Source organism: Dipodomys merriami, unplaced genomic scaffold (assembly GCF_024711535.1).
Source record: "Dipodomys merriami isolate MVZ:Mamm:240054 unplaced genomic scaffold, mDipMer1.0.p SCAF_263, whole genome shotgun sequence".
Lineage (NCBI taxonomy): Eukaryota > Metazoa > Chordata > Mammalia > Rodentia > Heteromyidae > Dipodomys > Dipodomys merriami.
In genome coordinates, this window is record NW_027204082.1 from 1382206 (window position 1) to 1406816 (window position 24611).

The window sequence follows — 24611 nt, forward strand, 5'->3', positions numbered from 1 at the left end:
TGCCAAAAGGTTTCAGAATTACCTGTAGCCCTCTAGTCTTGGAAGAAAAGAGATCCAGGAAACAATTTCACAATGCCTCAAAGAATCTAACGTCCTTGGTTAAAGACTAGCCTCCTTTAGAGAGCCCTCAAGTTATGGCTGGTCCTCCTCTAACCCTCCTCCTATTACCCACCCCCACCCCCCATACACTCCTGCCCATCTCTACTATCACTGCCTCTGCTCCACTGGAGAGAGTAAAGAGCCTTCAACCCATACTTCTGAGGTGCTATTCATTCCCCATGCCCCATGCAATAGTTTCTTGAATTTTAGGGCTCCCAAAAGTACCTTTGACCAATCAGCATGCGCTTTTTTCTTCTTGGACTGAACAGACTAATTTTCTTTGAGAAACTACCTTTTATTGTGTGGCTTAGAATTGTCAGTCAATAGGCCTTCATCTGCTTCCCCAAGGGGTAGGCCTGTGGTCCACGCCAGAATAGTTATATTGTGAATATTAATAAGAAAATTAATAAGAAAAAGCAAGGATGGGAAGAGGCACCAGCCACCATGACTACCACTAAAGATCACTTATTAAATCTTGTGAACTCCTGTAGCTCAGGCAAGATTCAGTCTTGCCTTTAGCTTTCTTGTAGAGTAAAGGAGAATTAAATATATTCTCTGCTAAAAGGCTGTGATTATAAAAAAAAAATTGACCTTAGTTTATGTAAAAGGGAAGAGAGATATCTATTATAAGTATATCTAGTAGTTCACAGACTTAAAAGGAAGACTAAAGAATCAGGAGCTATTGTTTGAATGTGTTCCCCAAATTATGTGTGTTGGAAAGTTAATCCCCAAATTCATATGTTCAAGGTATTGGGAGATAGGACTTTGGGGAAGTAATTGGGTTTGAGGGCTCTGCTCTATAAATGGATTAATCTATTCATGGAATAAAGGACTATTGGGGGAGTGGCATTATAAAATGAGTTTCTCTGGTACGTTTACCCTGCCTCATCCTATGATGTCCCCATTACCATGCCATGACCTACCAGGGTGGCTCTCACGAGATCTTAAACAGAGGCTAATGCCAGGCTCTTAGACTTCCTGGCCTCCAGACCATGAGCTGAATAACTTTCTATGCTTTACAACTACCCACTCTCAAGTGTTTTGTTGATAGCAACAGAAAATGATTAAGATATCACATTTGAAAATTAAGGAAAATATGAATGATCCCTAATCAATTCTGTCAACTAAGTCCATGAAGCTGCCCTTTTCTAAACCTGCTTATCCATGCTTTCCTTCAATTCTGGAGAACAATGTCTTTTCATCTGTATATCCCACTTGTAACTTCACTATACTACAAAGGCTGGGCCAGGATGAAGGGTAGAGATGAGATGACTTTGAAGTTGGTTTACCTTCAAAGCTGCATGGAAATGAGTGAGAGTCCTTTCCCCAGGACTCTTGCTTCTCAAAAACACAAGTCCAAAACTTAGTGCTTGTGCATTGCTTTATTTTTTTGGTCTATGTAGGGTTCAACCATTGAAAGAGTGCAACAAGGACAATAAACACTTTCTTTCAGGGACCAGATAGTAAATATTTTAGGCCATATAGCCTTTGTCACAGTACTTGACCCTGAAAGCAGAAAAAAAGTCCCAAATGATGCATAAGCTAGTGGGCATGACCCACTAAAACATTACTTAACGAAAATAGGCAAGTGGCCAGTGGATTAGTGTTTCAACCCTTTCTCAAGAGCTGAAAAAATATACCAATATATCAGTGCAAGATCTGAATAAGCAAAGATATAGAAGGAAATGTCCTAGTGGCCAATTAATACATAAACACTTTCATCTCCCTAGTTACCAAAGTTTGTGATAAAAATGCCTTTCCTAACACAGCCCAAGAGAGCCTCCAGTTACTTTTCAGCTGGCAAGAGGCATCCATGGAAATAAAACCAGTGATTAGAGCGCCCTGAGGTAGCTCTCCTCATGTGAGATGAGGAGACGGGGCCCTGTCTGTTCTCATACATGCTGAAAATGTCCAGGACCCCCGGGCACCTTCAGATGCACTGAAAAAATGCATCTCCCACTGCTGAGCAAGTGGAGGAGGAAATAGCATGTGGGAAAACCATTGATAAGGGACAGAGAAAATATCCATATCATCCTCCTTGAAGGTGAAATGTTTTCTTTGTAAAAGGAGAGCAGGACAATGAAATAACAGCAGAAGCAAAGAGACTTCCAGAGGACTTCTGCTTGGTCAGCTGTAATACGTTTCCTCTGAACACTGCTGATATCATACATTTTAAATGAGCCCAGCTTAAGGAGCGCAACCATTAAAGAGACATCCCACCACCCTGAAGTGTGATCAGCAGGAAAATGAATAGCTGCAGAGCTTGCACAACACTCCATCTTCCCTGGATTAAGTTTGCAACCTGGGAAAACATGAAGAACAGATGGCTCACAATCTGGGTTTAACAATCTGACAGTAGCTGAATTTCTGCCTGTGGTAAACTAATGAAGAAAAGCCTGTGTGCTGCCTCTAGAAAGAGTGGTAGGGTTCTAATCATGTTGGTAAAAATATTAAAAAGGACCTTCCCTCCACTTCTTGCCCAAAAGACAGCATTTAAGACTCCAGGCCTATCTCACCAATTAAGATCATATAATTCTGGTATAAGCTGTCCATGATTTGAAAACTTCCTTATTACAAATGTCAATAGCTCTTGTTTGGGCAACATGGCAGATGATGTCAGTCAATGGCAGATGATGTCAATCACATCTGACTTAAGCATAAGATTTGACACAGGTTATTCTCCTTCCCCTAAGAAACTTCAAATTGTGTTTCAGTATAAATGTCACCACTGTAGGATGGCCTCTCATCCTCATCCTGTCCCCTTTGCAAACCAAGCCAGATCAGTCTGGTAACACTCAGCAAAGGCCTCGGAGAAACTTGTTAACCCAGGACCTCAGGACTCTGTTATTCAAATATGGCTCCTTTGTTTAACCACTCTGGTTAAAAATGCCTCTGTATTTGATTCCAGTGCCCTGCATCTTGTATATACATTTTTCTAATTTGGGGAGGGGAAGGAAAATAACAAAATGCTGAAATAATATATAATGATATAGGTTAACCCACTGTAACAATGAGATATACAAGACACTATGTTGAAAACGAACTTTACAACTTCCGGGGCAGTGTGGGAAGGGAGGAATTGGGGAGGTGGGGAGGGGGATAGCAGGGGAAAAACAAAAGAAGGGATAACAATACTCAATAAGAAATGTACTCATTACCTTACTCATGTAACTGTAACCCCTCTGTACAGTATCTTTACAATAAAAAATATATTTAAAAAATGATGGGCTGGGAAGGTAGCTCAGTGGTAGAATGCTTGCCTTGCACGTATGAGGCCTTGGGTTCGATTCCTCAGCACCACATAAGCAGAAAAAGCCAGAAGTGACACTGTGGCTCAAGTAGTAGAGTGCTAACCTTGAGCTGAAGAGCTGAGGGACAGCGCCTAGGTCCAGAGTTCAGACCTCACAACCAACAACAACAAAAAATGCCACAGTTTTTTGTAATGATGATGGGAGGATATGTTATACCTTTGACAACTGTTTCTCAACAACTGTTTCTTCAGAAATTATTTTCCCTAAAGCTCACATGACCCAAGTTGTACCTTAGATCTCATTGGAATGCAGGGATAGGTACCAAAATTCTAATGTTTATTTTCCAGGCTCTCACCCATCTCTGACTTGTTCCATATAGGTGGTCCATAAATAGCACTGGCATTCCCCATAGATGACACCCATTTCAAGCAACTAGCAACCAATACAAACTTGCCTGTGAAATAAAACCAATTTGCTATTCCTAATGGTGTCAGTGTAAATACCTGAGAGACACAGGTTTTGGGGGGTTTTGTTTTGTTTTGTTTTTCTTTTTGCCAATCCTGGAGCTTGAACTCGGGGCCTAGGACCGACCCTGACCTTCTTTTGCTCAAAGTGAGCACTCTACCATTTGAGCCACAGCACCACTTCTAGCTTTTCCTATTTATGTGCTACTGAGGAATAGAACCCAGGGCTTCATGCATGCTAGGCAAGCACTCTACCACTAAGCCACATTCTCAGCCCTGGGAGACACAGTTTAAAGGAGGAAATATGTAGTTTGGCTCTTGGCTTCAAAGGTTTCAGTCCATGGCTGGCTGGTTCCATTGTTGTGGGCCTACGGCAAGGTTGAACATTATGGCAGGGAGCGCTTGGAGTAGTAATGCTGCTGGCCGCTTGGCAGACAGGAAGCAGAAAAAAGAAGAAAAGGGATAGGGGATAAGATATATTGTTTGAGGGCATCTCTCAGTTGATCGTCTTCCTCCAACTTGGCCTCATCTCCAACTTTCACCACCTCCCAATAGTACCATCACATTATGAATCCATCAAGAGATGAACCTATTGATTAGTTCAGAGCCCTGAGGATGCAATCACTGCACAAAAATCTATCAGACTTCAACCAAGCCCCTAATGTATAAGCCTATGAGGGACATTTCATATTCAAACCTTAACACTAATCAACTGTGTATTGATGACATTGGATCCTAGAGATAATAGAGATCGATAAAAATAAAATGCTGGCCTTTGAGTTACAACAGCTGGATACCTAAATATATAGCACATAGAATTTGATGTAGGAAAGCTACAGTAGTTAGGGGAGGCTTTCTCCTTCTGTTATTTGGGCTATCTCATCCATGGGATTCTATTATGCACTAAAGCAATTAGGGACTCCCACTTCCCATCTGTTTCCACTTTTCCCTTTGGTTCTCTCCTGAAGCCATTGGTATATATCAAGAAGCCTTCCCATACTCGGCAAAGAAGGAGAAAGTGCTGAGCAGTGTTTCTCAGATCTGAAGTTCCAAGAATTTTGGCACATAATTCTGGGGACTAATAACATAGGATTGGCTTTCTGTTAATTTCCAAGAGAGGCACTTGGGACACTAAATTAAAGTGATAATTGCAACACAAGGATTCAGTCTCTCTCCTCACTGTTGCTAGTCTCACTCCATACTGAGATCCTTGTATGTGTGATTTTTCTACATGTTGTATACTTAGCAGAACCTGGTATTTATTCACATGTACTCCACACTCCCCTGAAAAATCAATTAAACTGCTTACTGAGTCAACAATTCAGATGTTTCTTCTCTCCTCCCTTCTCTTCCTTTCTCCCTCCTCCTCTTGCATCCACTGTAGAGATTTAAGGTCTGGGCTTGACGTGCTATATTATGAAGCCTGTGACCAAGAAAAATGTTTATATATGTTTGTCTATTTTAAAATAAATTTTATTATATCAAAAAAGAGAATATTAGGAAAACAAATACCACTCATTACAATCATTTCCAAAAAGACAACTTAGTACTGAAAAGTATTCTCTAAAATGATGTATTTTGGGGTTGTGTGTGTGTGTTTGTGTATGTGTGTGTGTGTGTGTGTGTGTGTGTGTGTGTGTGTGTGTGTGCGTGCGTGCTTGTATATATGTGTGCTAGTCCTGGGGCTTGAACTCAGGGCCTGGGACCTGTTCTACCACTGAGCCACAGTGCCACTTCTTTTTTTTTTTTTTTTTTAATTATTTAGGTAGCTAATTGGAGATAAGAGTCGCATGGTGCTTAACTGACCATGCTAGCTTTGAATTGTAATATTCAGATCTCAGCCTCCCAAGTAGCTAGGTAGAATTACAAGTGTGAGCCATTAGCACCCAGAAAAGGGTTATGTTTTTAAATCAAATACATTTTGTTTTGTGTAAAATTTTCCACATTAGACTTAAATGCTTTGTTTCCCTTGAAACCAGTGGGGCCATTGTCAATGCCCAGCACAATCCAAGGACTGGGTTTGATGGCTGTCAGGGGTTCCCTGAGCCCCAGAATCAAGTCTAGGCAACTGCAAGAAGAAAATAGAGTTGTGCTGTTGCCTCTGAGATGAAGATATAAATTTGCATTCTATAAAACAAACGAGTTAAAAAAATAGTGGCTTATTCAGGTGTTCTGATGATACCTACCTATAATCCTAGTACTTGGGAGGCTGAGGATTATGAATTCAAGGGAGTCTGTACTACCTAGTGAGACCTTATCTCAAGGCAAAAGAAAAGAAAAAGAAAACATGGTGGCTTGTTTCCATTGACACCTGTCAGAATAGTTGTATACTTTGGGTAAAATTGCATGTTATATAAACTTCTCTAAACTGAGTTGGGAATTCAAGCATTCTATCTGAGGAATAACAAAGTATCCAAAGAAATGGCTTGCAAATGGATTTTAGGGAATAATCTGATCAGAAATGAGAGATGGGTTGCATTCTCGTTAGTTGGCCTCCTTTAGATTCACCATATAGAACTAGGCTCACTCCAAATCCACAGATGCAAATGTTGGTGTGGGTTAGGTGACTCTGTGCTTTAAAGAGCTATGAACATTTTCCAAAAAAATGTGTTCTCTCACCTAAACCTAAGACAGCTACTTGGACCATAGAAAAAATTTCCATCTGGGAATTGGAGTTCTCGGTTCCAGTTCTGATTCTAATATATATTAACTTGAAGCCTTTGGAAAAGCGTGAGATGGTGTGTTATACCTTTAAGCTCCTTCCATTGCAAACATTCTATGAGTTATGACTTCTTTTTTAGAGTAGGTCATAGATAGTAACAGGATCTTTCCATAGCTCTTTTTCATTTTTTTGGTTGAAATTATATCTTCATTTTTATGACTTTTCCAACCCAATACTGTTGCTTTCTTTAGTTGGGACTGGATTTTAGAGACCCAGATTTGGCTGTTATATTCACAAATCCTCTAGACAACAGATAACGAAAGAATGTAGGAGATAGAAACTTGAAGTGCTACAATTTGTAGTCCCCACTGGGATTCTGATTTGATTAATCTGTCCCACCTTAATAAATTAGTGAAGCTCCTCTTTTCCCTGAATCTTTCTGTATTTGTTCCAAAGAAGTCCAAAGAATATGATCTAGGAGCTGGCCAGCTCCCTAGTTTGAAGGTGAGAGATGGCTAGGTGTCACCCTGAAAAGGAGACCTCTCTGTTAGACGCTTTTGTGTTTCTGAGCTGACTGTGAGCTTCATCTTTGCCTTGGCAGAAGAATTTGCTGTTTGAAAAGTTATTTCTAGCCCAGCACAGCTGTTCACAGCTCGAGTTCAGCAAATGCCATCACTTCTGCAGACTCAGTCTCAATACACCCAGAAAAATTATGGCGACTCAAGCGTTGTGACTTTGATGAGTGAACAAAGAGTGACCGCATGCCCAAGGTCTCCCAAGAGTCATCCATTGGACATGTAATTGTGCTTGATCATCTAGCCTAATGTTGGCTGTTAGAAGGGGGGAAAAAAAACCTTGAAAACTTTTAGCACTAGGATCCTGACCTAGTGTTTCACAGGAGAGATTGAGGATTCAGGTGTTAATCATAATGATAATAATGATAACAATGACAATCGTATCTCTCATTTACTTGGTGCTTATTATGTTGCAGATAATGTACTAGATGTTTAAAAAACTATTACTTTTTTGCTATTTTATTATACTTTTTATTGTGATTAAGTGATACTTAAATTTCACAGATTTCATAGTCTTGTGAGATAGTGATACTTAAAGTCACAAACACATTCTAACCTTCATTGGGCAAATTGTCTATATCGTGGTCTATAAAGTTAGTTGATTCGATGAGCTTTGACAATATAGCTATTTCTTCCACATTGGGTGATATGTATATTTCTTTCCTTTTGCTTAGTGTCAGCTGTTCCCTCTTTCCCTCTCATTATTCTCATTTTTAGATGAGAACAACTAAAAAAGTGGCTTAGCACGATTACATAATAGCTGGGTACCAGGGGCTCACGCCTGTCATCCTAGCTACTCAGGAGGCTGAGATCTGAGGATCACGGTTCAAAGCCAGCCCAGTTTGAAGCCAGCCCAGACAGGAAAGTCTGTGAGACATCTCCATTAATTACAGAAAAAGTTATTAGTGGTGCTGTGGCTCAAGTGATAGAGCACTAGCCATGAGCAAAATGAGCTCAGGGATTGCTAGCACAGGCCCAGAGTTCAAGCCCCAGGACTGGCTGGGGAAAACAGTAACAACAACAGCAAAAACAAAGATCACATAATATGTGAGCTTCATAGTTAGGAAATAACAGATTTAGAATTTAAACTCAGGGTCAGCTGGACAAAAGGCTCCTTTTATTGCAGTAGGGTCCATGTACTAAAATACTGTCTAGGAATGTAGCTGGGGAGATGTGGAACTCCTCTGGCTCCTTCTCACTACAGATCCTTGTAAAATTTCTCAATAGCTTCTCTGTCATTCTGCTAAAATAATAGTCATCTCCCCAGTATGTTCCCCAGCTAGATGAAGCCAAAACATCTTCCTCTGCCTTTCTTCTGTATCTCTGGGAGCATCTCAGTGGCAATGGGACATTGCAGCAGACACAGCTGTCCTCTGATGTCCTCCAGCAGCCATATGATGTGGTCTGTAGCTTTCTCAGATCAGCAAAGCTGCAATGTGGTGCCTGTAACCTCCAATCAACCTTGGGCCATCTTCCATTCCTCCTCCAGCTGCTTATGGGCGCTGAAGTTCCTGCTCACTCTGGTTGGAGACAGAGAGGATCTACCTTCGATGCCCTGTTTTTTTGTGTTTCATTTTGCCTGTGTGTGGTGGTAGGAAGATGAAGATGGGGAATTGCCTTCCTTGGGCTTCTCTGGACTTACTTTGTCTGACTCCTACCATCTAGCACACATAAGCGCAGGAGGGACAGGCTCAGAGCAGTTCACAGAGTGCCATGCTGTGCTGAGACATGTGGCTCTTTTTCTTTTTTGGTCCTGTGGCTCAGTCAACTCACTCAGGGTCCCTTTCTCAGTAAAAGGATATTTTTTTCCCCAAGATTCCAGTCCTTCCCTGTAATTTGGTGTCCATGTTTGTATGTGAGGCCACAGCTCCTGAACCCACAGAAATCAGGAAACGTGGCTAGAGGGGGTGAGGTGGTATTTCCTAACAGATGCTTAATGCCCAAATCTCAAGGAAACCAGTAGAGGTGTGGTGTGTGGTGTGTTAGCTAGATAGTATTTTTAGCTTGATACCCATTGTCACTCTTTTCCTCTTATTTCTGGTTTTCCTCTTTCTTTCCTTCCTGTGCCCCCACTTAAGCAAATGATAGTTGACTGGGTTCCACCTCTCAGGAGGTAGGTGGCAGGCCATAAAGAAAAGACTTCCCTTCCCACCTTTGGAAGCAAAAGCCTAAGCTCTTAGCAGAAGAAGATTCAATCTCAAAAAAAAAAAAAAATCTGGAGAAGCACTGTGTGGAAAAAAGCAATTTTCACAAACTAGAGAGGGATCCTGTCTGGCTGACAGAAAGTAGAGGCAGTGGTAACAGAGAGCTGAATTTGTGGGCTCTGGAGCAGAGAGTGAGTCCTGCTCCCTGGGAGAGTGACATCAACGTGATACATAGGTGGCCTTGACAGAAACACTTGGGGTTGGAAGAGCCACAGCACAGACAGTGGCTGGGCTCAAGAGGGACGACAGCCAGGCCAGAGCAAGGTTGTCTCAGAGATAAATGGTAGAGAAGCCAAGACAAGGCGGGCTTCGTCCCAGAGGCTTTGGCACTGTGTGAGCTCAGAAATGCTGGTGCTAGTTACCCTAGGGAGGGGAACCCCAAGGACGATGGAGGTGGCACACACTTGCTTTTTTTCTTCTGCCAGCCAGAGATAGAATATCCTAGCATTAGAAATTAACTTGTCCTATGAAGAGAAGAAGGGGGAAGAATACAGTTATAATATTCAATGCATATCCCATGAAACTAAAAGAAAATTTGAGGACGGAGGTTGGGTTGGAGGATGGGGAAGAATGATGAAAGGGGTGATATGGATCAAGATATATTTTCCTTATAAACGGATTCGTTGATTGGTAACCTTTTTGTGTAACCACTTAATGACATATCTAAATTGTAATCAAAACTAAATAAATAATTTCTTCCCCCTTTTCCCAGAACTGGGGCTTGAACTCAGAGCCTGGGCACTGTTCTTTAGATTATTTTTACTCAAGGCTGACACCCTACCACTTGATTCACAGTTTCATCTCTGCTTTTGAGTAGTTAATTGGCCATAAAAATCTCACACTTTCCTACCTGGAGTGGCTTCAGAACTCGATCTTCAGCTCTCTAGCTAGGATTATAGATGTGAGCCACCAGCACTGGGCTAAGAAAGTAATTCTTAAACTATATGTTTGTGTTCTGTGGTTCATAGCCTCAATCACCTGCCACTACACTCTTCGGGGTAAGCTGGTGAGAAGTAAAAGTGTATGTTTAAACGTTGGGCATTTTATTAAACTTAGATCTTCTCCTCTGGACCAGAATACATGGCTCTGACCATGAATGCCTTCATATTCTGTTTTCTTTTCCATTTCAATAATCATTCCACAAAACAGTTTAAAATGGAAAGTATTCAGTAAACATTGTTCCATGTTCCAGAACCTTAAACTTCAGAGGAATGTTGCAAAATCATCTCCAGAAGAGTTTATAGTCCTTGGAAGGCTAAGAAGATGAGTCCTTCAGAAAAACTCTAATTGAACACTGTGGGGCATTCTGTTTCTTGCATTGCAGTTGTGATGGATGGCATTTTGTCTTTAAACAACACCTCATCTTTAAAATGATTCTGCTGAGAAGCTTCACATTTTCCCTACAATAGGCCCACTGTGTATATTAAATTGACTAAAAACATTTAGAAGGAGGAGCACAAATCAGATCCAGGAGAATGTGTAGCACGGAAGAAGTAGGTGGGGTAGAGATGTCACCAATACTTAAAATACACTAAATTTCTGATGAAAGTACCAGACTCAATTCCGTACAGACCTCTTAGAACACACGGACTGTTGAAAATAAAATGGAAAAAAATGTGATTACCCACTGGCATCAGCATCTAATTGTTTAATGAACATTGTGTGGCCTGGATCAGATTACTAATGTTTCTCCTCTTCGCCATATGCCCGCCAAAGGGAGGAAAGTTCTTTTTGGGTTGCAAAGTGGCCTTCAGAAGTTGGACACTATGAGAGATGACAAATAGACAACATCATTTTCTTCTCACTCACAAGTAAATTTTGGGCAGTTTTTGACAGGTCTTAAAACACATGAAATGCTAAACTTAGTCGGTTGTTAGATATTTCCTTAAAGTTGAAAAAAAAAAAAACGTACTTTTTTCCTTATGTCTACTTTTTTCCACATTCTCAACTCTGACATTCAAGAGTACTTCATGGATTGATGTGTAATAACATTTGGAAGCCAAGTAACATTTGAAAGCCCTCATGCATCCAATTTCCTTTTTAAAGAATCTGTAGTGTATCAGGCAAAGTTTACCTTAGCATTCTTGAGACAAGCAAATGAATACTGTTTTATGAGAAACTTGCATGCTATTACAAATCTGTAAGCACTTAATAATGTTTGAAGTTGTCCTAGTTTTTATCATTTGGCTAGCGTGCAGACATTTGTCAAATCCTTAGAAAAGGGTCTCACTTGTTAGTTTCTGTGATAGTCTCTTCCGTGGGGTCCTACCTGTCCTCTAGAAAATGCTTCTCAAACACTTTTGCAGGCTCATCAATAAGTTGCTCAGGCTTTTATCCATGCTCCTCGTTTTTCTCTTACTGTAATGCAAATTCACTAGATGCTGTCTACCTCAAAGGCTTGCTTTAATCTGTGAGGAAACTGCTGACATTCATGTCTCAGCACAACTTCTTCTTTCTTGTTCTTCCCCCAGTGGGTTAGCCGCAGTGTCTAAACCCACTCTCTGTTGGGGGTCTAAGCCTAAATTTCTTTAACACCTCTCTTCCTCTCTAACGCCATTCAAAATAACACTTCAATCTTTCAACTTCTTTCCTACTGTTCCAACTTAATACTGCCATCATCATTTCTCGTCCAAGTTTTTAGTCTCTTAAGTGGTATATCTCTTCTAATACATTCCTCACACTGAGACCACAAGGGATCTTTCCAGAATACAAACCTGAATGTGTCACTTCTCTGCTAAAACCCTTGTTCCAAGTACTCACTGCCCTTAGGAGAAAGCCCAAACTTAGTGTAGGGTGAACAGGGCCTTCATGATGGAGACCACAAGCCCCTCTCTGCATTACCTCCCAACCCTGGCACACAGACTGAATTACTATTTGTGTTGTCTGTTCCTTGTACATAGAATATCCTCCCCCTCACCTTTGCCCCCTCTTAGATCTATTAAGATTTCTTCCAGCTAAGGTTTCACCTTCCCTGGGAAGCTCTGTCTTCTTCTCAGGACTGCACAAGGACCTCTCCCAGGTGCTCCTGGAGCGTTTGGTACTTTCCTATCACCCCATTCTTTACACTGAATTGCAGGAGAAGCTTTCCTTATGAGTTTAATCCAGAGCACTGTAAATGCTTCCAAGAGAGATATGTCTAGTGCATTATATCCCCAGTGATCCATTCATTCTGGAGGCTCAAAAACTATTTGAAGGACAGATGAATGCAGTTGCCTTAGGTATTTGTTTCTCAATTTTCTGATTCTAAATTCTGAACAGGAAGATTTTAATTTGTTCCTCTGGGATTGGATTCCACCCATGATCCAATAAGCTAATCAGAGTATGAGAGCAAGGATGGAATTTCTTAGAAAGAGTGAGGAAGGTTGAAGTAATGGGAGGTTTGCTTGCTAGACTTACATCATATCCTTCATTAAAATAATACTATACTTTATTTTTTAAACACAAAGCGTATATTATTCACAAATTCATATAACTGCTCTGACTAGCCCATCATAAAGACAAACTATACTTGTCCTTTAACTCATAAAATAAAATTACCCACCTTTTTCTTACTCATTGTTAGTCATCCACCCATTTAGCCATCCAGTTATACATGTATCCATCCATCCTCCATCTACAAACATTACTAAGCATCTACTATATGTATAATTCTGTGCCAGGTACTTAGAAGACAGTAGACAATGAATAAAAGCCCCTGTTGTCATGGTGATAACTTTAAAACATAAAGATTCACAAGCATCAATTTCAATTTTAAAACTCACTAGACCACTATGTTGGAAATGAACTTTACAACCTGAGGGGGAAGAGAGCTAGGGGGACAAGTGGGAGGAAATAAAAGAGGGGGTAACACTGTTCAAGAAGAAATGTACTCATGGGGCTGGGAAGGTGGCTCAGTGGTAGAACGCTTGCCTTGCATGCATGAGGCCCTGGGTTCCATTCCTCAGCACCACATAAGCAGAAAGGGCCAGAAATGGTGCTGTGGCTCAAGTGGTAGAGCACTAGCCTTGAGCTGAAGAGCTGAGGGACAGCGCTCAGGCCCAGAGTTCAGGCCCTTTGACCAGACCCCTCCCCCCAAAAAAAAGAAAAATAAAAAAGAAATGTACTCATTACCTTACTTATGTAACTGTAACCCTCTGTACATCATCTTTACAATAAAATTTAAATTAAAAAAAATCTGAAAAAAAAGAACAAATGAAAGTTAATAAAGTCAGAGATTACATTAAAAAAAACAATCTGGAAGGAAATAATAGCTCAAGGAGAAAGAATAACTGGGGATGGAGGGAATGATTCAGATGTAGTAGTCAAGAAGGCTTCAAAGGGGAAAACACTCTCTCTCTCTCTCTCTCTCTCTCTCTCTCTCTCTCTCTCTCTCTCTCTCTCTCTCTCTCTCTCTCTCTCTCTCTCTAAAGTGAAGACCTGGTTTCTCTGAACAGAACTTGGGAAAGTGGGAGGTAGATGACAAAACAGAGCTGGAGCTCTCCATGGAATTATGAGTGTCAGCAAAAGGCTAATGTGCTAACAACTGTGAGGGAAAGAGGTAAATGGGTTTGGGACACTTCCATAGATAGAGCTGATGCACTTCTGAGAGGCAGAATGGCAGAGTGAATCAGAGTGAGGTGCCAAGGCTAACTTTTTGGGGACAGGAACTCAGATGCTAGATTAGAGATTAAATCCTAGTTCAATTAGTAAGCAATATGACCTTTGGCAAGTTATTTAACCCTACTATGCCTTGGTTTCTACTTCTATGAAGTGAGTGATAATAATAGATTACCTCATAAATTTGCTGTGAGGATTAAATAATTATTATACAGAGAACAATTCATTTTTACTATTCACAAAACATTTCAAATATTACTTGTATACAGGCTCTTTTTTATATACAAAATGAAATGGATTAATCTGTTTCTAGATCTCTGGCTGAGGCAATGCAGGTAATATTTATTGAGAAGAGGAAAAAAAAGTGATTTGGGCAAAGTGAAGATCTGAGTTCAAATTTAGACACAAGCCTATAATTGCTGCAGACCCCTTGGCATCTATCTTTGGATAGGAATCTGAGCTCAGAAGATATGCTAGTGCTGGAGATGTCAGTCTTTGAGACTTCCAAATATAAGCAGCATTTAAAGCCCAGGGAATGGAAAAGAGAAGAGAAAATGTATAAAGTAATGTGTATAAATAGGGCCATGGGATGACCATTAGGGTTCTCAGACCTAAAACAGAGAAGCCAGCAACTGGGTTATATGCAGAGCTATTATGCATGTACTTCAAACAAGTAGAAATACGAACATCTGGTACACTGAGAATGTAAGGAATACTGGCACAAAGGCTATCTCTTCCATTTCTGTTTTTGTTTTGTTTTTGCTTTATTTGTGCTGGGTCTTGAACTTGGGGCTGAACTAGGTGCAGGCCCTTAACTTTTCACTTGTGCACAGGCTCATTTCCAGCTCTTTGCTGGCTAATTGGAGGCAAGAGTCTCCCAGATTTTTCTGCCTGGCCTGGCTTCAAAGGCCAGATCTGAGCCTCCTGGGTAGCTAGTATTACAGGCATGAGCCACTGGAGTCTGGCTCTACTCCTGTTTTAATGGAGGTTAAAAATTAAACCCTCTGTTTCTTTTTATTAAATTGATTTTGTGTCTTTTCCTATTACTCAGTAGAATCTCTTCCTCTAAAGATTTAAAAGAAATGCTGTGTATTTGGAGATTGAAGTCGTTTTGTGGCTGGATCTGCGATGGAGAGGATAGTAGATGGAACATGTAGTTAGACTATAACTAGAGAATGAAGTGTTTTATAACTTGTGATAGGCACTTGGATTAGATAACAATGAGGAGCCACTGAAGAGTAATAAGCAAGGGTGAAGCATAGCCATTTTGCATTTTTGAAAAATCACTTTTGTAAAATGTAGAGAAGGGATTGGAAAGAAGCAAAACTGCAGAAGATTCATGGCTTCTCTGCTGCAGGGACCCAGGACATAAAACGCTAGTTGGGACAATGGGGGAGGCAACTCATTCCAATTTAAGGACCACTGTGAAGGATAGGTGACTGACTAGCTAGAGAGAGTAAGGCAGAAGTGACACCCAGGTGATTTCTTATTTTTTTTGCTTTAAAACATCACAGTTTCCCTAATACATCTTTGTATTTCACACAGCACTCTCAACAGTTTCTATAGTGATAACCTGTTAATTTTCAAATATGTTCTCACCCTATCTCCTGACAAACACACACAGTCATTAAGAGACTCAAAGTTAGAATAATGATGCAGATTTACTTCACATGGCTCTGTAATATGAGCTTCAGGCCTGGGTAGAGAGGAAATGAATTCTCTCTAGATAATACTAACTTAAAACCTCCATCAAAAAGGAAACATATCCGTGACCTGCAACAACTGGCTTACTTAAGTATAAAAGCATTAATATACTAGACCTTAGTTATAAAATAATGTAATTCATCCTTGTGAAAGCAAGCCCAGGCTCAGGTTTCAAAGAGCTGGATTTTTGTAATAAGGACGAAATTCCACTGGACGCTGGTGGCTCACGCCTGTAATCCTAGCTACTCAGGAGGCTAAGATCTGAGGATCCCCATTCGAAGCCAGCCCAGGCAGAAAAATCCCCATGAGATTTTTATCTCCAATTAACCACTCAAAAACAGGAAGTAGTGCTGTGGCTCAAATTGTAGAACACTAGCCTTGAGCACAAAGAGCCTCAGACATAGCACCCATCCTGAATTCAAGCCCCACCACCGACAGAAAAAAAAGAAATCCCTTCACTGACTCAGTTCAAATCTATTTGGATTCCTGTTAATGGATAAGATTTCCTAAGAGTCTGTACATGCTGGCCCCCTTTCTAGCTATATGTAAATGTTCATTAATAAATAGGTGAGCATCTCTTTGAGGGGAGCTTGAGGACCTCTAGCTATCTTTTCTAGTCTGTTATGTTGTACACAGTTATCATATTCCTCATTATTTCTCACACTCTTCCTTTATTTTTCCAATTCCCTATTAATTTCTTTTGAATTTATTCTTATCAGGCTTATGCCCCCCCCAAAAAAGCTCCATGAAAACTACTTACTAAGGTTGCTGATGCCTTCTATTTGCTAAATCCAATGTCCAAGTCTTAGTCTCATCCAGTCTTATGGTGTTAAATAATATCTTTATATTGGAGGCTTTTCAATTTGTATCTCCCAAAGTCCAGGCTTACATATCCCCAGTGCTTTTTCCATGTCTACACTGGGGTGCTGAATAGGCACCACAAACTCAACATATAAGAAAGATTCCCAATCTCCCCTCAAAAGTTTTTCTACTTGTAATTTTTCCCCATCTCAGATGATCAAGCTAATGCTCATTCTAAAAATCTTGGGAGTCATATTTCTTCTTTTTCTTACAATCCATGTTAGACAGAAATTTTGATGTTACTGGCAAAATTCACCCATAATCTAATCTCTATTTGCTTCTTTTCCTGCTTACTTTTATCAGTCCTTGCCACCCAGATCGTGTAATCCTTTAAAAAATTAATCCATAGTATCACTTTGCACAAAAACTTTGCAATGGACTAGAGTTAAAGCCAAAGCCTTACAGCAATGCCTTTTAGCTCCTACCTGTACTGCTCTGTCTCCTAGCTCAGTGCTTTCATCCTTTTCACAAAACCACCTTTTCTACTCTGCTCCAGAGACCTTCAACTCCTTGCTGTTCCTCATACCTGTCATATGAACTCTACTTGTGACGTCTGCCTAAAATACTCTTGGTCAGATATCTAGAAGTTCAGTTGTACAATTCTTTCAAGTCTTGGTTCAAATGCCACTTTCACAATGATGACTATCCTGTCATATTTAACACTGTAACTTGCTCCCAAGCTCGGTGTTCTCAGCCCCCTATCCTACTTTACTTTTTTCCTTTTCCATAGTACTAATCTTCTGCCACATATACAATCTGCCACATTATACAATACTAACCTTCTGCCACTTTATACAATTTGCTTGTTCATTAGTTTCATTATTAATTGTCTCCCCCTGCTGGAATTTAAGTACCACAGGGCAGAAATCTTGTTACCTTCACTAAGGTATCCTGAGCATCAAGAACAGTAGAACAAAGGAGGCACTCAGGAAACGCTTGTGGAATAAATGAATTATTTCAAGTCTTCAACCACAAGGAGTTTCTCTGCACACAAGAACTTCTTCAATATCTCCACATAGATATTGAATAGACAAACATGCAACAAGGCAAATATGGTTGAGAACACATGATATAAGGTAAGTATTACTGGGGACTGGAGCCACATTGATATTCGGGCCTTTAGTTTGACTATTAACATATCTTACAAACTAGAACAGACACTACAAGTGAGATAGATGTTTCTGTTCCAGCTCAGTCATTTCACGTGGTTTCATTTTTGTATTCTGGTCTTCTCCTCAGGAATGAATGCAGCCAATAGTTTCTTTCTCACAAGTTGTCTCCTCATTTGAATAATTTGGTCCACTTCCTCCTCAGCCCCATGTGGACCTCACAGTGACTCAATTCCTCAGGCCCTTGAAGTGGAAAAAAATGAGTAGTGACTCCATCAAACAACAACCACAGCCACCATCAGACAGTTATAAATAGTCAATATCACCATTAAACCAGATTTAGTTCCTTGGCTAAGGGTAGGGAAGATAATCACCAGACCTAAATAGCAAGAGAGAGGATAAGAAGTTCTAGAAAACACAAGCAAAGGGATGAAATGGAACCTCTCTTACTAAACATTAACAATCAGAGCACAGGCCGGTCGCTGGTGGCTCACGCCTGTAATCCTAGCTACTCAGGAGGCTGAGATCTGAGGATCGCGGTTCAAAGCCAGCCGGGGCAGGAGAGACAGTGAGACTCCTATCTCCAATAAACCACCAGAAAACCGGAAGTGGCGCTGTAGCTCAAGTGGTAGAGCGCTTGCCTTGAGCTGAAGAGCTGAGGGACAGCGCCCAGGCCCAGAGTTCAAGCCCACGACCGACAAAAAAACAAAACAAAACAAAACAATCAGAGCACAGGAAGAGGGGCAATACCACCAGGAGACACATCTTGTTTTGTACCTAAAGTGGACTTCCGGGTTTCATCATGGTGCTAGAACCTAAGGTAGCAACTGGAAGAGGCTCCTGGAGACACTACAGCCTGAAAAATACTCAAGCAGGTGAGTGGTGAGTGACCGTTCTTATCTGAGTTTTCCTGGAGACTCTAGACCACTCCCATGCCTCTCTCATCCTAATAATTCTCCACAACATTTTGGATCAGTTAGAAGAAGGTTAAACTTTTTATTCATTAAGTACTGAGTTCTTATGTATAATTAATACTAAAAAAAAAACTGTTTGGTTGCACAGCACTGTTTAACCTTGGTCAGAAGGAAATCAACATGGAAAGAACTAGGAAAAATAGTGCGTATTTAATAACTATTCATTCCTGCTTCCTGCATCTCTCTTGTTTTCCTGTAGAACCCCTGTAGTCTCCTTTGGGATGACTATTTTCCATGTTTGTCTCTTTCATAGTGTATCTGTACTTCTTATTTGGCCCCAGATGTCACATTGGCTTGTTTTACTCCAGGCTGAATCATTTGATTTCCTGTCCATGTTCCTAACCTTTCCAGATCCTCTTGTATCATTTCTCAGTCATTCCTGCTGTTTACAATACCTCTCAACTTAAAGCCATCTGTAAATCTCATTAGTAAACCACTGACTGACTCCTTCACAGGATATGTTGAATAAAATAAGATCTAGCACCAATTCTCTCTTCTCCATTTCAGGAACCTCCTCTCTGGCTTACTTGAACTTATTACCATTTTATATGATTATACTATTATTGTACATGTAATCTTGGTGTAAGTAAATCTAAATAGGTGAAAATATGAATTAACCATTTTTAAACTATAGAATTCATTTTACAAGTCAATTATTAATTCCTGTGGCCAATTACCCTTCCTGGGATACTTAAAATTCTTAGCTTGAAAAAAGTAATCACTCTACTTCAAAAAAAAGAAAAAGAAAAAGAAAAAGAATCTTTTGTTTAGAAATGGCTTCTTATTCATATCACCCATAATTTACTGGCAGAACCATCTTTCCAGTAGCAAGTAGTGTTATAAGATAGAGCTCTGATTAGCCTCTCTCCTCAACAGAGCCTAAAGCTATTTCTTTCTTTTTTTCTGTGTGTGTGTGTGTGTGTGTGTGTGTGTGTGTGTGTGTGTATAGTAAAAATACTGTACAGAGGGGTTACAGTTACATGAGTAAGGTAATGAGTACATTTCCTATCAAGCATTGTTACCTCCTCCTTTGTTTTTCCTCTACCATTCCTTCCTTTCCCACCTCCCCAACTGCTCCCTCCTCCCCCACCCCAAATTGGAAGGTTCATTTTCAACATAGTGCCTTGTACATCTCATTGTTACAATGGGTCAACCTGTATCCTTATTTCAGCATTTTATTATTTCCTTTCTCCTCCCCAAATTAGAAAAATGTATATACAAGATGCAGGGCACTAGAATCAAATACAGTGGCAACAGGCGTTATACCATAAGGGAAAAACATACAAAAGAAAGAAAAAAAACACATGATACATTATAAATACATTAAAAACAACAACAAGAAAGATAAAACCACTTGTGTCCCTATCTTGGGGTTCATTTTGCTTAGCATCATCTTGTATGGCCTTATGTACATAGCTTTTGACCTCTTCTGCTTATTCTAGACATATACTAGTTATTGCAGATAAGGGAAACCATGGGATCTATGTTTCTTTGGGTCTGGCTTACTTCACTTAATACAATTTTTTTCAAGTCTTTCTATTTCCTAACAAATGGGACGATATCATTCTTTCTGATGGAGGTGTGTGTGTGTGTGTGTGTGTGTGTGTGTGTGTGTGTGTGTGTGGTATATATATATATATACACATCTATATGTGGTGTGTGTGTGTGTGTGTGTGTGTATATATATATATATATATATATATATATATATATATATCACTTTTTTTTTGATCCATTCATCTACTGAGGAGCATCTGGGTTAGTTCCATATCTTAGCTATGGTAAATAATGCTTCAATAAACATAGTTGTGCTGGTAGCTTTAGTATGACCTTGTTTGAATCACCCTACTTTTTAAAACTAGTTTCAGTCTTGAATATAGATGTTTCATATTCTTTATTCCCTTCAGTCTGGAAGAAATTGTTTCTTGGTATATCTTTAAGAATAATATTCAAATGAATGCTAACAGAAAGCATCTATGGAGCCCAATATTTCTCTGACTACAAATTCATCAGCTCCTGGCTTCAATTTTTTCTCCATTTTTTTCCTGATATACTCAAAATATTTTCAAATCTTATTCATTCTTCATTCCTCAAAAACTCTTTAAGCCTGGTGCTTAAAGCCCATGGCTCAGGCCTACAGTCCTAGCTACTCTGGAGCCTCAGATCTAAGAATTGAGATTTGAAGCCAGCTCAGGCAGAAAAAACACTGAGACTCTTACCTCCAACGAACCACCAAAAAGTCAGAAATAGAACTATGGTTCTAGTGGTAGTGTGCTAGTCTTGAGAGAAAAAGCTAAGGGCCAGTGCACAGGCCCAGAGTTCAAGTGGAAGTACAGGCACCAAAAGAAAACAATAACACCACCACCAAAAATACTTCTTTGAGCCAAGTGTGATGTCACATTCCTAAAATTTTAGCACTTAGGAAACTGAGGAAACAGGATTGTGAGGTCAGGCCAGTGTGGGTTAGTTACATAATGAGACCTTGTCTGGAAAACAACAATAACAAAAACAAAACCTTTTTAAGTCCCTTCTTTTACAAGTGCTGCGCTAAATGCTGAAATACAATGAAGAAGACATATTAGTGTACACCTGTAACCTCAGTTACTCCAGAGATAAAGGAAGATCACAATTTGAGATCATTCTGAGCAAAGGTAGAAAAGAAACTAACAAGAAAAAGACCTAGGTTATAACCCAAGTGGTAGAGCACTTGTCTAGCGCTAAATTCTATCCCCAATACTGTATCAACTAAAAGAGGGAAAAATGTGTCCATCTTTACTAGATTGAGTTTTCAATCTAGTAAAGAAGGGGAATAATACTATTGAACCTATAATATATGATATCCACATACATATATGTATATATAATACGTTACCAACAATACAATTTAATGTGCAATGTGTTAGACCCCACAATAATCATATCTCACAGCTGAGAAAAGAGACTAGAAGTTAAGTAATTTGATTTGATGCAATACATGAATAGAAATATGTATTATCCAGACTTCTGTTATTGTAACAAAATACTCAGGCAACTTACAAAGAAAAAGTATTTATTCTGGTTCAGAGTTTTGGAGGTTTCAGTCTATGATCCATATGTCCCAATGTTTTAGCCTATGGTGAGGGCGTGCATCATGACAAGAGTGTACAGTAAAGCACTGCTCACTTGGGGGCCAGGAAGCAAAAGAGACCAAGGATGGGGCTAGAGTCCCACAATCCCCTTGGAGGCACTCCATTAATGACCTAAGACCTCCCAGTAGGCATCACCTCTTAAAGGTTCCAGCACCACTTTGGGGACCAAACTTTTAACATACAGGCCTATGGGGACATTTAATATCCAGAATATAGCAACAACTTACAGAAGAAATGAAAATGAACAATAGCTATTTGAGGAAATATTACTTACAAAGGAAGCGCATATTAAATAATTAAACACTATTATTTAACTACAAAGTCAGTAAAGCTGGCGGGGTTGAAGTAATATAGGCTCTTCTGTGTAGAGATGTAGAGAATATAAAGAGGAACAATCCACCTGAGAAATAGTTTAATTATATGTGACAAGGACCTTTATAAGAGGAATTAACCTTAATGTCCATTACAAGGAAATCAACTAAAATGTTGGTACACCCTTACACTAACACTGCACATAGCCACTAAAAACCAAGAATTTTCTAAACATTAAGGGAAAGAAGCATACTACAACTATTATTGTACTCATTATGCCCACCTTTGGTCCTCAGCTCCACCCAGACCTGAGCTCCTCCCAGCCCTGGAGTTCCAGCTGGCTACTCCCTCTCTCCATCCAGACCCACCTGAGCACCCACCTACCTCAATTCCTGCCCTCAGACCCTCCTGCTTCCTGAATAGGGACAGACACCATGTGCTCTCTCCCCTGGGGAAATATGACTCCTCTAATAAACCTTGTAATAATCTTTCTCCTGAGCCTGCCTGCCTCTGCATGGTCCCCTGGGATGAGTGTGAAGGATTCCTTTCATTTATTCTGAGATTACCATGTGTGTGTGTGTGTGTGTGTGTGTGTGTGTGTGTGTGTGTGTGTGTGTGTGTAAAACCAGGTATAAGTTCACAGAGGTTGTTCATAAGAGTTGGAATTTTTTTGTATTGCTATCTTGTAAATTTTGTAATAAAAAACTCAAGCATTATAATAATAATGTAGAGTAAGAGTCAGGCTACTTGCAAAATCACCAATCTGATATATTAACTAAGCATAGACTTTAAACTCCAAAATCCATTCTTCTTATACCACATCTTTCTTCAGCCCTACAACCCTGAATAATCCTAGCTGAGTAATCCCTTTATGACTTGTCTTGTTTTGACCTCTGCTTTTTATCACAAGATAAATTTCTCCCACTAAGATGGCTTGCACCTGCACCTCTAATCTCTGCAACCTGGCATTCTTAAAGCAGTAAGCATCCCCCCCCCCCCCCGCCACTTTTTTTTCAAAGCCTGCTGCAAGTCATCCCAAATTTCATCATCTGCTTCTGTTTTGTAAGGCTTGACCAAGGCATACAAGGTCTTCAGGATCTGTCAGCTGTGAACAAGCAGTATTTGTGTTTGGACAAGTCTTTGTTGGTCAAGGGCATCCCCACCCTGGCCAGCTCACATTTTTTTTTCTTTTCTTTTCTTTTTTTTTTTTTGGTCAGTTGTGGGGCTTGAACTCTGGGCCTAGGCACTGTCCCTCAGCTCTTCAGCTCAAAGCAAGTGCTCTACTACTTGAGCTACAACGCCACTTTTAGTCTTCTAGTGGTCTATTGGAGATAAGAGTCTCACAGACTTTCTTGCCTGGGCTGGCTTTGAACCATGATCCTCAGATCTCAGCCTTCTGAATAGTTAGGATTACAGGCGTGAGCCACCGGCACCCAGCCACCACTACACATTTCTAAACACACCCCACGCATGGACATCTGAGAACCACAATGATGGGTCCCCACCAGCCCACCAACCTCATCTCTACTCCCACATTCTCTGGTTCAATACCCAATCGCATTGGCGTACCTACTGCTCTTCTGGAGAGGCAGGACTTTTAGTTTTATGACAGTCCCTACATTAAATTCTCTCTCTTTTAAGATTGGCTCTTTATTCATTTGCAATCTTATCCAGCTTTCCCAACAGTAAAGAAACCAACAATGATATTATCACTGGTTTCTTGTATGCCCATATCTGTAAACCTCTACCATGAAGTTCAGGATCTTGTATAATCCTACTTCAAAACTACATCTGTATTCTTCTTTGTCTTCTATGCTTTGGTAGAGTATCTGTAAATTACTCTGTGGAACAAAGAGAAAAACTGTGGATGCCAATCATTGGTACTTGCTATGGTTTTAATGTTCTTTAAAGTCTATGACTTAGAAACCTAATTTCCAATGTAATCATGTCCAGAGGTGATGATAACTTTGAGATTAGGTGATGAGGGCTCTGAGGATACATTTAGCTTCTTTTTTCTCTTTCATTTGCACTCTCTTGCCCTTATGCCATCCATTATGGAAGAAAGCACTGAGTTAGGACTCTTGCTAGCTGTAGATCCCTTGATCTCAGACATCCTAGCTTCCAAAACTCATAAGAAATATATTTTCTTTCTTTTTATATTCTCTGCATGCAAACTGGAGCTACAGTAATATAGAAAGAGGTAAGATAGCACAAAATTGAATAATTGTACTAAAATTATATATATCTCTCTCCTAGTTTGAGCTCCCTGAGGGCAGTAACCTTCTCTTTGTATTCCCCCAAAATAAACTAGTGTGTAGAAATTGAAAGCACTTGATCAATACCCCTACATCAAGCTCCTCCTTGAGATTAAAGAAGCAGTGCTGGTATAGCAGATACTGCTGTGGCAGCTCATGGCTTACATGTGGCATTACTGACTGGGCACTGAATGTGGCATGAATGTACTTTGGACAACTCCCACACTAGAGATCTGATTAAGTTTGCTGAAATTCTTGTTAGTACACAAATTTCTTCAGCGATTACATTTTCTACATATTTTCTTTAGTTTTGTGTGCATTTACATACAGGCTTTAATTGTTCCTTTCTTATTTTTTCCACTCAATTTTTGTCTTTTCTGACCATCCCCAACACCTTTTCTAAGCCATTTTAGCAGT

General features: G+C 40.0%; 1 protein-coding gene across 2 annotated transcripts in view; it reads right to left on the minus strand.

Annotated features, from left to right (window-relative positions):
- Positions 1-5123: 5123 nt before the first annotated feature.
- LOC138837141 (metaxin-3) overlaps positions 5124-24611 on the minus strand; it is a 36771-nt gene continuing 17283 nt past the window's right edge. Inside the window, exons 10-11 of one of the 2 annotated variants that reach the window (XR_011375200.1) lie at positions 10880-11019; positions 5124-5237 (exon numbers count right to left, since the gene is read on the minus strand). The gene's annotated coding sequence lies outside the window, so the exon portion shown is untranslated. Of the gene's footprint in view, positions 5238-10879; positions 11020-17424; positions 17769-24611 lie in introns of those variants that run through there. The other variant, XM_070035937.1, reaches the window with a different exon arrangement.